General features: G+C 42.5%; 1 non-coding gene across 1 annotated transcript; it reads right to left on the bottom strand.

Annotated features, from left to right (window-relative positions):
• Positions 1-11,694: 11,694 nt before the first annotated feature.
• Positions 11,695-11,831, bottom strand: LOC119930244. The gene has a single exon (XR_005451729.1). It is a non-coding gene; the product is annotated as a small nucleolar RNA SNORA7 (small nucleolar RNA).
• Between the last annotated feature and the right edge of the window lie 564 nt (positions 11,832-12,395).

Below are 12,395 nucleotides of genomic sequence, written 5' to 3'. Positions count from 1 at the left end.
TAAGCGCTTAACAAATACCATGATAATAATCATAATTACTATTAGAAAACTAAAGATAGAGGCAGAAACAAAAATGGAATAGAAAATTGGCTATAAATAGGCATAAACTACTATTTTCAGGATGGAAAAGTGTAGCTAGTGGGGTCCACCAAGGGATTTGTACAAGGACTGGTTTTTTAAAAATAAATTCCTTGGTTTCTTTCCTGGATTTTATAGTAATGCTGGAGGATCTTGAGACAAACTCAAATCCTGTAAGACTCCCCATCCTTCCAACAGAGAATAAATGGGCATCTAGTGTGGAAATCATCCATCTTTTCTCCTTGTCAGGGAAAAAATGTTATTTGTCTTTGGAGAGTAGGTGAGTGGTTACCTATGAAAGTGTTTCAAAAACATACTCTCCCATTATCCACTAAAAATAAGTAGAAGACAAGCATTACCACTTAACTGTTGGTGAAATTAACTATGATCTCCACAACCCTAATGGCAGGAAGAGTTGGTAAGGAAACAAAGTTATCTTAGATGGTGTAGACAGCCTAAAGGGGACTAAATCTGACCCCAAAACCCACTTTCCATCTTCTCCTGATGTGATCATTGGTAATAAATTATTGTGAACTGTGGACTAATTGGGCAATGGGCTGTTTCAGTAGCTGTTCCCAAATGAAATAACTTCTTTACCCTACTCTGAAAATATTTTCGCCCCCTTTCCATTCCCTTGTCATCAGTTTCTCGCTCTTATCTTTCAGATAGTGCTGACAGCTCAATTACTTTGCTACCTATCCTCCCACTCCTTTTCCCTATTAATCTCAATTATTCTCTCACCCTGAAGTGTTCACACTGTGCATGCCAAAGTGCACCACGTTGGAAGAGCCATTTCCAATTTATCTTAAGAGAAGATTTCAGCCACTTGCGAACCTTCCAAAAACTAGTGGAGAGGAAGTTCCCTCCAATCCCTAATCACCTCTGTCCTTTCTCCATCCCCACCTATTCCTCACACTTCCCAATGGGTGGGGTGCTGTTTAGAGATAATCTTTTGCCTTGATTTGCAAAGTCTCTGATAACTGAGTTTTTCCAGCTTCTCCAGTTAGCTTTGAGAGGTATGGCTATTGCGGCCCAAGGACCAAGACTGAGCCTGTTGTTGCGTAGGGACAGTCTCTATATGTTGCCGACTTGTACTTCCCAAGCACTTAGTACAGTGCTCTGCACACAGTAAACACTCAATAAATAGGATTGAATGAATAAATGAATCAAAGTAGATGGTTTCCTTGGAAACACCTGCAGGCAGTTTCATTTGCTCTATACATACAATACCTTGATTTTTTTTTTTTTTTTGGTACTTGCTTCATAAAGATGTGCCAGCAGGGAAATCAACTCCAATCAGAACTGGTTGAAAGGAGAAAAAACAACTTGTTCCTACCAGGCTACACAACCTACTAATTATTCTACAAAATTCAGATGGAAAGTTTGCCATATTGAATTATTACAGTGCCTTGCAAATGGCTCCAGAGGCAGGGTTATTAGTAGGAAAACAGAAACCAAGTTGGAAAACATTAATAAACCTTGGAGAAAACTGCTATTAAGGTGATTGATCCACCATTCTAGTGAACATGACTGGTGCAAGATAAAGGAACAGAAAATGTAGGAGAAGAGGAGCAGCTTGGTAACCAGAAGAAAATCAAAGAACTTATTAGGGTTCAGAATTGAAGAACAAGTTCTCCCTGCTTTCTATAATTAACTTGTAAGGGAAAACTAACTGAGCCAATATTGTTAATCTCTTGGGTTGTTCAAAATTTCAAGCAGTGGTTTTCATATCTCTAGATAGTGCCCATTTAAAATTTAAGATATTTGTAGTAATTAGTTTAAGCAACTATCTGCTTAGAAACCACTTCTATTAGCAAGGCTTTAGCCTTTCAAATATGAACTATATCAACTTGCTGTGCATTTCAGTAGCCCCATCCTTAACTATTGTCAGCAAACAAGTAGCTCACAGAGCAGGGATGAGAAGAATTAGTTTCTTAGGATCCAGAGCCTGAAAAGAACCTCCAGATAATACCCTACCACAGAAGCAGGCAGTAGCAGTAGTTACTATCTGGAGATTTATCTTAGTTCTCAGAACTTAAGATTTTATAATTCTCCAGTACAAACTCCTTCAACTGCCTGCCTCTGTGGCAGATTGCCCTTAAGATGTCTCAGGGAGAAGGGTCTCTTTCATTCTTAAATATCCCTAGGGAAGAAAATTATTTCTCCAATAGCTTACTTGGTCACTAGTGGGTATTTTCCCAGGTGTTTCATGCACCCCTTAAGGCCAAAAGACAGTTGTATTTCATCCTTAAGGTGGGGGGGATAGCCTCTCAGATAGATGGGCTGTAAGGGGCAATTGTAATCAATTGCCCAGGTAAAATAGCCTCTGATACATTGTGCTTCGCCTAAAACGGATGAGAGGGGTGTCATATAATGAATGCCATCATGGGGAGCTGCTTCTTATGGGTCTTAGTTGGGGAGAACAAAACTACTTTGCCCGGAGATATTGTATGTAAAATCTGAAAACTTCCTTGTCTTCCCCCCATCTGCTGAACCAAGGAGTTTCCTCAAAACATGGCATTTCCCAGAGGGATAACTGGAGTTATAAACATACAGGGGGAAGAACACTGGCCTCTACAAGACTTCACATTGGCCCTTAATTGTCCCTGTACTCTCCATTCACCAGCTAAAAAAATTTGCCCAGTGCAATTAATACCAGATAATGGATCATGTAATCTAGAATCAGGACATTTCATCAAATGAAAAGTTACATTACGTGATATCAATTTATGGCACCGATTTTTCTCAAGGAAATAAACTAAAAGCTCTTGCCAGTTTAATGTTTCAGCTAATTATTTGAAGCGGCAGTGTCTCATCCAAACCATTTTAGTAAGAATAATTGGGAGAATGCTTGCAAAGCCAAAGAACCATTTTTCTTCTGTTAGCAAGGCAGATGTGAACATAAAGGGTAACATGTCCATATATCTCCAATCTCAACATCTTATGAAAGAAAATAAAAGCAATCTGGTTGTGAACTGATCCAAAACAAGTACACTATTTCAAAACACTTCATATTTAGTCAGCGGAACTGATTTATATGAAGCAATCTGAAGATGGGTGTGCAAGTAGAGGGTGGGGAGGGTAGTTCATTTTTGCGGTTTCAAACTGGGTTATATTTATTCTTATTTGGAGCATGAGAAGGAATTTGCTGTCTTCACGGAGTAGTTTTAGTAAACCAAGGGTGTGCAGGTATGGCAGGAGACAGAGGAGACAAACTGTGGAGGTGGTAAACATAGATTTGATATTCCCAATTTAACTGCGGTGAGAGGGAGACAAAGGTACAACAGAAGCAACCTAAGGACACCCATAGAGTGAAGCATGTCTGCTGCCACTGACATCTCATGAGCACGTGGGGGCCACAGCTCCACATCTGGCCACTGGAGAGGATGAGAAGGATCAGGAGAGGGAAGGGCTTGAAGGAGGACTTCCCCATGGGTACCAAAATGCCAGACAGTTTGGAGAGAATTGTTCCAACAGCCACCACTACTTGGGCGGCCCAGGTCTGTCTCGAGTCATTTGGGTGTCTTTCTTAGATTGAGTACTTTCCATCTGCAAGAATAACATCTCAGATTCTTGGCACTTCAGCTGCCGTTATAGGTAATTGCTAGTAAAATGAAAAGGAAAAGGGCAAAAAAGAAAATTAGAAGCTTCTAAGAGAGGGATTGAAAATGCCCCAGATAGGAAAATCATTTTCAATAATGGTCATAATTATTTCAGGAGGAGAGTCATTGATCTATAAAACTTTTCATTTCTGACTTTCAGCTCTCTCTGCCAAAACCCAACTTCATTTCTCAGGTTTATCATTGTGCACCAACACACTTACTTAATAAGGCCTTAGGGACTGTTTTAAACAGCTTTTGCTTCTGTAGACACTATCGTTTTCCCCCACAGTCACATAGGGCTCCATTTATTCTTAGCACAAATATTAGATGTAGAGCGAGTTCAGACCTTTAAAAAAAATATTCAGGGAAAATGATCAAACCCAACAGTCTGAGAATAAACATGATGAGTTTTTAGCTTTCTGATGGTGTACCCACAGATTCATTCATGATGCCAACTAGAAAATACCCTCCAACTTGGTTCTTCCAAGTCACCCTTCTGAAGCCCTTGGGGATAGAATATTGTGTGGGTGGACAAATGGTCTGATATAAAATGGCATGGCTCATGCTCTTATGAACAGCAAGGCAATGCCACCATCACAAAAAAATGGCTGTGTGCCCCATCACGATTGAACTTGCTGAACAGAGGTAGGCCTGGGGGCAATTCACAAGAACAGTTCGGTCACTGGCTTCCTGCTGCCTGGGACAAAGCCCTTATATTTTATTTTGTTCCCAGCCCCATCTAGTACAGTGAATGAGAAGCTGTTAAAAGGCCTTTCACTGAGGCCTCTGTACACAACCCTTTTTACAGAGCTGAATTCACTTGGCCTCTGTGCCCCTGGCTCTTGGGGTGGGTGTTGTTGCCCAGGAGCCGTCAGTTCCATTCTGAGAATGCGGAGGGGGGTTGTGCCTACCTGCTTACTTTGGACAGATGGCCCGCTTTCTTTAGGTATCTTGTGAAAAATCTTGTATCTGCTTCTTTCTATAGTTGAGTCAAGCCTTTTGCTAAGGCCCGTGGTCAAATTTCAGGGACTGGATCTGAAGCAGGTTCAAGGTTCCCGTGAGTACTCAACAAAATAATGATTATAATGATAATGATAATAATAATAACAATAATTGTAGGATTTGTTGAGCATTTATATGTACCAAGCACCGTCCTACCCTCTGGGGTAGTCACAAGATAATCAGGTCCTGTGGGAGGCACACAGTCTAAGTACACTGAAAGCTTATTCTGGGCAGAGTATCTGTCTAACACCTCTGTTATATTGCTATATTGTATTCTCCCAAGTGCGTAGTACAATGCTCTGCACACAGTAGGTGCTCAATAAATACAATTGATTGATTAGTTGGAGGGAGAACAGGTATTGAATCCTCATTTTGCAGATGAGGGAACTGAGGCATAGAGAAGTTGTGACTTGACTAAGGTCACACAGCAGGTAAATTATGGAGCCAGGATTAGAACCCAGGTCCTCTGACTCCAGGCCCACTCCTTCCACTAGGTCATGTTGCTTCCCTAACCCCAACAGGTGACAAACAGACCCATTGTATACAGCCACTGCTAAGCATTAAAGTAGATATTTTTAATCTCCCCAAATTCTCCCAGTTCAGTTCTGATATGCACATGAGTTTTAATTTTTCTCCCAGAGGAGAAACCATGCTCCTGTTACAGGATCCTATCGCTAAAAGGAGAAAAACAAGAAAACTCCCACAGACATACTGTTCAAATCTGAGTGCTCACCACTAACCTGGAGGTGCAGCTGCCCTGGGCTGTAATTTCCTCAGGAAATAGTGTGTTCAGAGTGTTTCCCCATTGTGCTCAGTCACATAATCTGAGCCGCTGGTAGAAAACCACCACAGCTCACTTTTCTGACCGCAAACAGCCCAACTGGGCACAGCCCAATCTCAAGCCCTTGTGAGGGTGAAGGGCTGTCCTGAGGGTTGGCCCTGTCCAATAGGTGGAGTGCCATTCCAGGCAGGTTTCACCGTTAAATATGGTGAATGGATTTAACAAGCCTCTGAATACCCATTTTACAGATGAGGTAATTGAGGCCCAGAGAAGTGGAGTGACTTGCCCAAGGTCATACAGTAGACATGTGGTAGAGCTGGGATTAGAATCCAGATCCTTCTGACTCCCAGACCTGTGCTCTATCCACTAAGCCACACTGCTTCCACAGCAGTGATTCTGCTGGCGGTATTGCAGTCACCCCTCCACTTCCTTAAGACGCCACCCCATGTGCCACAGAGAAGGATTCATGAACACTGGGCAAGGTTTGGCACCACCTCGGAGAGCGGAGGCCAAAGGGGCGGTGGAAGGGGCACATTTCCCATCTCTTCCTCTGCAATACCTACTCTGGTCTCTGGAGCTACAAAGGGAAAACTTTCTCTGCATTCCTCTATGTCCTTCTTTGTTAGGAAACTACACTGTGGGTTTCTGTGAGAAATGAATGGATGTGAGTTCTTAGCTACAGTGGAAGTTGATATTCCAAAAGATGCTGAACCCAGTGATTTGAGTGGGTAGGGAATGTCTGTTTATTGTTACATTGCACTCTCCCAAGTGCTTAGTACAGTGCTTTGCCCACAGTAAGCTCTTAATAAATACAATTGGATGAATGAATGGATGAATGAGTTTGCTCACAAAACGCATGATGCAGGACAAACTCAGCTCTCTTATAATGCCTAAGCCTGGCCCTCAACAATACCGACGCCTGGCCCTCATCAATCCCTAAATTCCTCCCTAAAAAGAGGGAAGGATTAAGGGACTGGAGCACTCACTACCTTTTCTGGTGAATTTTCAGTTATAAAATGAAAAACCTATTCTTTCTGTTACTGTATAAAAATATAAAAAGAAGAAACAAGAAAGGTGAAAAAGTAATAGCTTTGGAACTGAAAGCATTTTGCTGTTATGAGAGCCATTATAAAAAGCATTTTACCAGCTGGCATGAACTACACTTTTCAGTCACTGGAAAATTATGGTTTGAAAAACTTAAATCTATATAGTCCAGTCAAAATACCTGTCAGTAGTAACTAGGGTTTCAAGGGAAACTCCCACCTCAAAGATTCTTTCTTTCAAGGTAGGACTATGCATGATTCCTTTTCTGCTGTACTAGACAGTAGGTTCCTTAAGTGCAAGAATAGTGTTTACCTACTCTATTGTACTGTATTCTCCCAAGTGCTCTTAATACAGTGCCCCGTACTCAATGAGCGCTCAATAAATACCACTGACTATTTGAATGATGGATGCACTGACACACTGCGAGAGTCCCTATTAAGATTTTAATCAGCCAAACACAGCAAACACCAGATAAACCTCACCAGCCCATTTGATGCTGAACTCTGAATCTTGCCTCTGTCAGTTCAGTATCTTCCACCATCATCGTATTAAAGCATTGCCTTACTACAAAGAATTTATGTGTCCTCAGGAGAACACAAGTTGTCTCCCAGTAGCTGGCAAGCAAGGGAAATACCAAAGCCCACCTTCCAAGGTTTAAGTGGTATTTAAGTGTTAGATCCTCAGTTTGGCTTTAAAATATAATAGCAACAAAGCCTTTTTCTATAAAGAATGAACATTTTTGATGCAATCTTAAACTATTCTAGAATTGGCAATGGCCTCTTAAACATAAAATATAATTGAGCCTTTTTGAAGACACCTGGGGTGAAATTTTTATATGGGCTGTTTAGTAAAATATCCCCAACCAAAGTCTATTCAGCTCCTCATTGTCAGAACACTCACTGTTTTAAATGTGTTGGTACTGAATAAAACTAATGGTATAAAATTAACAGTTATGCAGGAATTGTGGAATTTCACCTGGTAGAGAGATGGAAGGGAAATTAGAGCTGGGCGTTGTAGATTTTTGAGTCATCAACACATGCTGTTTCCTCTCTCAGCCACCACTATGGCACACTCTTTCTGCAATTCATTGCCTTTCCCAACCAGGATCTTATGGAATTGTATGAACAGGGGAGCAGGAGATAAGCAGTTACATTATGACCTTTGCTAGGGTCCTGCACAACCAAAAGTCTGCCATCATTGTATCGTTGGCAGGGAAATGGGTCATGGAGCAGCAGATGGCACCAGGCAAATCCATCTCTGTAGGGTCTGGGAAGGCTCGCCCCATTTTCGACCAGAGCCCCAGGAAAGGAGGCCAGGTTGGGTGGAGAGCAATGCAAACTCGGCCAGGTTTGGGCTGGATCAGCCCCAAACCAGGATCTCCTTGTTTGAGGGATTCCACTCTAGAAGCCAATGGGCGTGAATGGCTCTGCCCATGCCCAGTTGCTCCAATACACTGCCCGAGCTACAGATCCCAGCAGCTTAATGGAACAAGTGCATATGTGGAGAAATATAGTCATAGAGTAAACACACTTACCATTATTATTATTATATGATGTCACTATTTTCTCTGCCAAGTTACTTTCATCTCTGCCCTGTCTTGCATTCAAGAAGACACTGGCATCTGCCTGGGGTTATGAATGGAAGTGGCATGGGCAGAAAGGAAGGGTAACTTCTCTCACAGTTATGGAAGTTAAGATTAAATTGTTTTATAGTCTGCCCAAATCAGTTTTTTTGGAAAAAACAGGTACTATTACACACTGAAAATTCAGTGAGTTTCAATTTGCCTTTCTCAGTGAGGTAGAGGTGAGAGAAGCCTTCCTGTCCCCTCCCTTCTTTCTCCTCTGTGATCTGACTCACTGCTGGATGAGAGAAAATTCTCCACAGGTGCAGGAGCCCCACTGGTTAATGGCAGAAGACCTTTTCTGGGCTCTTTCTAAAGAAGACTTGTAAGCCCTGCAGAGAGCAACCACATGGTAGGATTGCACCCCAGGGCATCCCCAGCCTGACCCACTGCAGGCCTGATCCTGGCAAACCCCAAGATTCCTCCAATAAAAGCTCATTCCTTTCTGCATCAAGCAGGAACTATTGACAAGTGAATTTAAGATACTCAATCAGCTCTCTAACTCCTTATCTACTCTCTCTTCCCACTACCGAGTTCATTCCCTTGTTTTCTCTAAAACCAAACAACTCATTATGCCTCATCCCTCCAGCCACTGAACTCTTCCTCAGGCTTTCTCTACTAATAGAATTCCTTTCCTCTTCATATCTGACAGACCACAGCTGCCCCCAACTCCAAAGCCCTTGTAAAGATCACACCTCTTCACCAGTTAATTTCAAATCACCCCACCTTATGTCTCTCAACTTCCACATCTGAACTTTGGGACAGCTAAGTAGTTGGGGACTCACAACACATTCCAGAGCACTTTTATACATAATCTTGCATTCCCCATTCTGCGTAGTTGTAAAATTGGTGTTTTTCTCCCTCATTAGAATATAAGTTCATTGAGAGTAGGAATCACGTCAGTAATTCTTTTTTGTGCTCTGCACACATTAAGAACTCAAATGTTATTACTTGAATGACTGCAATCTACTGGTTGACAAAAAGCCTTTCTGATGCTAGCTCATTTTTGATTTGACGGAGCCGTGTGAGAATACAATGGCCACTGGAGTCCAAGGTGGTGCGTGGTGTCCCCAAATCCCCAGGAACCCCAAGAAGGTTCCCAAGCCTCAGAAGTTGGTGTAGCATACCAGTTGAGAATTGCTGCTCCATTTTTCTGAGGATGCTACTGAAGACTCCATTTGAAGAGGCACAGTAGATCAGAGATTACCTGAACCATTCAGGAAGAGTCCTAATTCCATAAATCCAAGAGATATTTAAACCATACTTAATTTTGTAAAAGGAAAAAGACAGTTGAGGGCATAAACATGCAAGAGAGTGTAACTGAGGTAATATCATTAATTGGGGGAACATCCGAGCCTCAAACACACACAAAATGATGTCAAACAAAACATATCTACAGTACATTACTCTCCAATGATGCAAGAAAAGGCTGGGAGTGGGGAGTATCCCCTAATTTGAGAAGTCGTGATAACATATTTTACTTCTTCCTGCCATAGTGTCTTTGTACATAGTGAGTAGGGGAATGGCAAAAGTATCATTTATAGCTGTGGTAGAAGACTCCTACCACTGTCAGTTTTGTCATCTGCTCTGCCTCCCCTCTGACTTCACCTGAAGGAGGGGCCCTGGAGATGATGAGGAGGAAATAGGGAGAGGAAAGAGAAGGGGTGGAAGAGGGGTTAGGGAAAGAGAGGATGGAGGGACAGGGGAGAGAATGGCCAAAAGAGGAGGATGGGTTGGGATGGGATGGAGGAGGGGAGAGAGAAGAGATAGGGAAGGTGAGGGGAAGACAGGACCAGCTCCTGCTGCTGTCCAAGGACTGATTTTTGGTTTGAAGCACTTGTGTGTCTTCTTCGAACAGATATTAAGAGAACCTGCTTTCCCCATCACTTCACCCAAGGATGGGTATTAGTGCATTTGGCAGCTCTGGAAAAGAGACTCAAGATGATGACGATGATGGGGCTGATGACGTTGAGGAACTGACACATGTCAGAGCTTGAACACTGCAACATTCTCCGATTCAAAACTATATTTCCTAGTCTCAACTCCTCCAGAGCAGGACTTAGGACCAAGGCCAGATGGCCGATTGCCAGAATCAGTATTTTATGGACAACTAATGACTGGCAAGTACTTATGAGGCCAACCACTCGAGCACTATAAATCTAAAACTCTCCAGTCCACTCCTCAAGCATATTCAACTGAGCCAACTAATGGGGAGGCAATCACTACCGACCAGAAGCTCTGACAAAGAGTGTGTTGACAGCATGATGAAAAGCGTGTAACACTGACTTGGCACCATTAACTCAAAGTAGCAGAGTAGCAAAGCCAGGTCTTTGGAACTGGAAACTGTGTATGCAACCTCTGAGGCTAGCATTGCTTTGTGCAAATTGGGTTAAGTACACATTCGCTAAGCCACAAGTGCAGATTGCTCAGCTGTAGATAGAAAGTTCTTCTTCCTAATTTTTTGTAAATGTTAGTGCAGTGCTTAAGAGCTTAGTACAGTGCTTTGCACACAATAAGAGCTCAATAAATATGACTGAATGAATTAATATAAGGATAATGATATAATTATTTGTGAACTAAGAATAAAGAAAAAGGGCTACATATTAGGAGTGGGAGGCTTGCCTATTTCTGAGAGGATTCAGGGTTTTCTAGGGCTGCAAGCAAAGCAAGCAGGGATTGTGCCTTTGACCTCTCTAGTGTGCTCTCCCAATTGCCTAGTACAGTGCTTTGTTCACAACAGGTGCTCGGTAAATACCACCAACTGATTGAAGGTGGTGAATTGAAGTATAAAGTATCTTTTACCCAGGTTGACCAAACTGATAAATATACACTTCGGCATATTTACACGTAACTGGCTGCCTTGCACCAACCCTGATGGGAAAGAGAAAAGCAGCCAAAAAAACAGCTGCGGCACAAGGCCTCCACAAAACCTCAGTAAGGCTGCAGCTTCGCACTGCAGCAGTTGCTGTGGCTATGGGTATAATGGACTCTGAAGCATGAGGAGCCTGAAATTCTGTTTCTGTAGCCACAGTGTTAGAGATTTTTGTTTTTATTGTATGTTTTGTCTTGTTTTATGCTGTAGAGCTGTCTCTGACCCATAGCGACTCTATGGACACCTCTCTCCCAGAACATCCCAACTCCATCTGCAATCATTCTGGTAGGGTATCCATAGCGTTTTCTTGGTAAATCTACAGAAGTGGTTTACCACTGCCTTCTTCTGCACAGTAAATGTGAGTCTCTGCCCTCGACTCTCTTCCATGCCACTGCTGGCCAGCACAGAGAAGAGAAGAGAAGCAGCATGGCTCACTGGAAAGAGCATGGGCTTGGGAGCCAGAGGTCATGGATCCTAATCCCGACTGCCACTTGTCAGCTGTATGACTTTGGGCAAGTCACTTAACTTCTCTGTGCCATAGTTACCTCATCTGTTAAATGGGGATTAAGACTGTGAGCCCTATGTGGGACAACCTGATCACCTTGCATCCCTTCCAGCACTTAGAATAGTGCTTCACACAAAGCAAGTGCTTAACAAATGCCATCATCATCACCATCATCACAGGTGAGTTTGGATTCGTAGCAGATTTCCTTCCACTCACTACCTACTACCCAAACTAGGAATGGAATGGGTATGCTTCTGCTTGACTCTCCATCCCTAGCCGAGACTGGTAGAGTACTGGAAACTCTCCAGGTGCGAGCTTGAGAGGGGTTATTATAAGAACTTGTCCCTATATTTTATGTTGTTTTTGTATTTCATTATTTTATCTCTCCATATGTGACCATTGCCAGTCAGTTCTCTCAAACTGTTAGACTGTGAGCTCCGTGAGGGCTAGGGAGCATGTCTTGTTCTCACCATTGTATTGTTTCTCAGCATTTAGTACAGTGCCCCACACTACATTATTATTACTTCTACTGAGTGAGATTCTAAATGTAATAATAGAAACTTAATGTAAAAATATTTGTGCCTTGCAGTAAAATCAACTTTTTGCCCATAACTGGTTAACTGCAGATAATAATAATAATAATAATAATAATGGCATTTATTAAGCACTTACTATGTGAAAAGCACTGTTCTAAGCACTGGAGAGGTTACAAGGTGATCAGGTTGTCCCACGGGGGGGGCTCACAGTCTTAATCCCCATTTTACAGATGAGGTAACTGAGGCACAGAGAAGCGAAGTGACTTGCCCAAAGTCACACAGCTGACAATTGGCGGGGCTGGGATTTGAACCCATGACCTCTGACTCCAAAGCCCTTGCTCTTTCCACTGAGCC

Source organism: Tachyglossus aculeatus, chromosome 6 (genome assembly GCF_015852505.1).
Source record: "Tachyglossus aculeatus isolate mTacAcu1 chromosome 6, mTacAcu1.pri, whole genome shotgun sequence".
Classification (NCBI taxonomy): Eukaryota; Metazoa; Chordata; class Mammalia; order Monotremata; family Tachyglossidae; genus Tachyglossus; species Tachyglossus aculeatus.
The sequence above is the reverse complement of the archived record's forward strand: the minus strand, read 5'-3'. Positions and strand labels throughout refer to the sequence as shown.